Source organism: Elephantulus edwardii, unplaced genomic scaffold (genome assembly GCF_000299155.1).
Source record: "Elephantulus edwardii isolate Elephantulus edwardi_28Jun2011 unplaced genomic scaffold, EleEdw1.0 scaffold00011, whole genome shotgun sequence".
Classification (NCBI taxonomy): Eukaryota; Metazoa; Chordata; class Mammalia; order Macroscelidea; family Macroscelididae; genus Elephantulus; species Elephantulus edwardii.
In genome coordinates, this window is record NW_006399761.1 from 22642016 (window position 1) to 22645997 (window position 3982).

Below are 3982 nucleotides of genomic sequence, written 5' to 3' on the forward strand. Positions count from 1 at the left end.
TAAATCTCTCTTTTAGGGCCCTTTCTGACTGAATTGCATTGTAGTATATGCAACACCAATTCTTCAGCATTTGATCCCTTTGTTCCATGTATATAAATATTCCACTGCAAATACCATTGGAAACAATGGGGAAATTACAGGCTGTTTGTCAGGAACAGAATTCTCTTTGTCTTAGTCTCCCTACCTGCACACTCCCTTAAAAAAAAGCAAGATTTTTATTTTATTGGGGAAATCTGTCTCTCTAAGGCATTTTGGTCATGTGATCAGTTTCTGAATATGTTATGTCAAAATATTTCTTTATGATTGTGCTTATTACGCACCCCCAACCCCCACCATTTCCCTCACTGGAAGACGAGTGTGGCAATTCTCTCAGGCCTGACCCCAAGGCCTGACCATTCCTTGAGGAGGCATATGTCTTAAGAAGGCTTGATCATATCCTGGTAAGGTCACTAAATGACCAGATCCTGATAAGGTCCTGAGCCTTGTTACAGATTGACAGAATGCCTGCCACCAAGTTCCTGAGCAAACTACCACCCTCTCTAAATCTCCTAAACAGCCCCTGTAGAAGGAAACTGTCTTAGTCTGCCTGCACGCCATTCTAACCTGTTCTGCATGCAGTCACTGGATGTCCCTCTCAGGTCTACTAATAAATTCCTGTTTGTTAATTGGGACCAACATCTCTCATTCTCTCTCTCTTTTTTTCTATCTAACACGGTTACCTGTGATGGACAGTGTTCGGTGGAGCTCTCCGATTAAAACAGGCTTGGAAGCAGGAGTGGCATCCACTTCTGAAATAGCTTGCCTCCAGAAACCCTATGAACTTGGAGAAATGATAGAAGTTATACAGGTGTTCAGGTCATTCGTTCATATGATTGCTATGAGTCGTCTACAACTTGATGGCACTTAACAACAACAACAACAACACTCACCAGAGCGGTTCTTGGTCCATCTCTGTCTTTCTCCTTTGATTTCTAGTCAGATTTTTACCAGCGGATTTGGTTCCTGTAGAAGAGCAGAGAAGAGAGCAAAGAAAGGTCTGGGTACTATGGCCGCCTATGCACCATCTCTGTCCCCACAAGGTGCTGACTGACCTTGATCCCCTATGACTGCATGGAACTCTTTCCAGTCAGCCCTGCTCCTACAACTCTAGATCTTTGGGCTCCATTTCCCACCTTTGTTCCTTCAGGCCTAGGAGGGTGTCTTATTTACGTAGTGCTTCTGTAACAGACGTATTTTCTCAGTTTAGGACTCTGGATGTACTACAAATCAGGGCGCTGACTCCTGGGGAAGTCTTTCTCTGTCTGCTCTGAAGAAAGAGTCCTGTCTTTGAGCTTCTGCTCCTAGGTGATCTGGGATTGACATCTCTCTTCTATCATCTGCTTGCTCTAATCTCTTCAATATCTCAAAGATTGGCTCAAGATTGGCTACTCTGTCTCATTTACATAACAAAGGCAATCCTGTCCCAAAGGATCCTGTCCCTACTGGAGGTTCAGTTTTGAGTCCGCGCTGACTGGAGCAGCATATCACAGCATAACCCTCTTCTGATTTAAGTCTGGATTACATTTCTAATAGTTAACTTAATAGTTTTGCATTTTTGATCCGCTTAATGCAATTTTCTGTGAAATATAAAAATATAAAAATCTCAAAGATTGGCTCAAGATTGGCTACTCTAATTCTGTCTCATTTACATAACAAAGGCAATCCTGTCCCAAAGGGCTATAACCACAGGCTTGGGGGTTAGGATTTACAAGAGTTTGATGAGAGGGGACTGCCTGGGCAAGGAACACTACTCAAATGTCAACACTGAAAGTAGTCGTGGAGAATGACCACTTGTGATTTCCTCGTGTTCCCTGTTTCCTACAGAGACTCGGGATGACTTTTCATTGTTCCTCATAATTCAGTCAGTTTTATTGGAGAGGAACATTATGCTTGAAAGGGTGGAGGGACAGCGCAAGAGTGGAAGACACTTGAGATGGACTGACTCAGTGACTGGGGTAAAGGGGAGTGGGTGTGTCAGAGACAATAAGGTTGGCACAGGATAGAACAACAGGGTATACTGTGAAGCAAACAAAGGTTTGAGATTGACATACCTTCTTGGTGGACTGTTAATTTGCATATTACTTTTTTCTGTTAAATATTCTTTTATCTGAGAGTAACAGACAAATGGGCTCACCTTTCCTTTGGTTTGTTACCATCTCAAGGGGCATAGTCTCTAGTGAGTGACAATGATAATTCAAAGGCCATGCTTCTTCAGTGGTTCGAGTTCACCAGCATCTCCTTGGGGGAAAGATGTGCAGTCTGTCCCCTGTGCAGTCACAGCCTTGAAAACTTGAGAGAGCATCAGCTGCGATCACAGCTGGCTCCACCACATTCAGTCGCAGTCACTTGGTGGAAGTTTGTTATGTTAACCCTCCCATCCCTCAATTTTCAGTCTTTTTGTGGTTTTATTAGTTTGAAAGTATATCTGTTTTATAAAGTCTGTACTTTGATTTCTGTAGATCCAATCTCATAAAGTCACTGGTGAATTGTATCCTCTCACATTTAGTGTGGTGTCATTTATATTTTTCTTTTTGCCCACTGGTTTAGGGAGCCCTGGTGGCTTAGTGGATAAGGAGTTGCACTGTCACTCTACAGGCACGCAGTTTGAATCCACCAGCAGCTCTGGGAGGGAAAAAAATGGGCAAACTCCTCTCGTGCAGTTTATACCTCTGAAAACCTACTGGAGGTTCAGTTTTGAGTCCACGCTGACTGGAGCAGCATATCACAGCATAACCCTCTTCTGATTTAAGTCTGGATTACATTTCTAATAGTTAGCTTAATAGTTTTACATTTCTGATCTGCTTAACTACAATTTTCTGTGAAATATAAAAATGTCAACTATCTCTGTCCTCTTCTCTGACAAAAAAGATACTGAGCACATGTTAACTTTCCACTGAATACTCTCCTGTGTTCCTCACAGCTACAGGAAATTTTAATTCCATCTTATAAAGTACAAGGATGGATTTATTCTTAGTGGTTATTGGTGAAAACATATTAACTAGTGTAATCTGTCAGCTCAATGGTGGCAGCTCAGTGTCCTAATCTAGCAGGGATGTAATTATAATGCATCTACAGCCTTTCAACCAGCTAGTGTTTGATTTTGGTTTTTAAGCAAAGAAGGAGAGCAGGAAGAAAACACTAATGCATTCTGTGACCCCAGGCTGGTGCAGACACCTGGCTGAGAGGCCATATTGTTTTTTCTCAGGTAAGCAATTGCATATAACCTATGCCTCCAAGTCTCACTCCTGTCCTGCCTCAAGTCCTGAGCAACCCTGTCCACTTGGGGCCTGGAGCAACCACCTTGTTTTTCTAGTTCATTTCTGAAATGAACTAGAAAGCAACTAGAAATGTTTCTCATATTTTATTGTACAGCCAAATCATTTGCACATGATCTTTATACCTTCGGGGTGGGTTTTTTAATGTTATTGTCATGTGTTGTTCAGAGATGACTCAAAGTGAAAATGTATTGTGTTTCTTGACTGGAAACTGAGTAGAAAAATTTTTCCCGGTACCTACAATGTGTCTTGTACTAAGTGACAGAGATGACCCTCAAAAGATACATGTGTCTTTTCTATAAAGATGGTGCCAAAAAAAAGGAAGCCCCTGGCCCTCCCCAAAATGAAGCCATAGCAAAGGCATTAAAGGCCAAGTAGGCGTCCTGAAGGGCATCCACAGCCAAAAAAAAGAAGATCCGCATGTCACCCACCTTCCAGTGGCCTAAGACACTGAGTCTCTGAAAATAGCTCAAATACCCCTGGAAGTGCACCCCCAGGAGAAACAAGCTTGACCACTAAACAAGCGTGATCAGCAAGTATCCCCTGACCACCGAGTCAGCCATGAAGAAGATAGAAGATAACAACACACTTGTGTTCATTGGGGATGTCAAGGCCAATAAGCACCAAATTAAACAAGCTGTAAAGAAGCTCTATGACATTGATGTGGC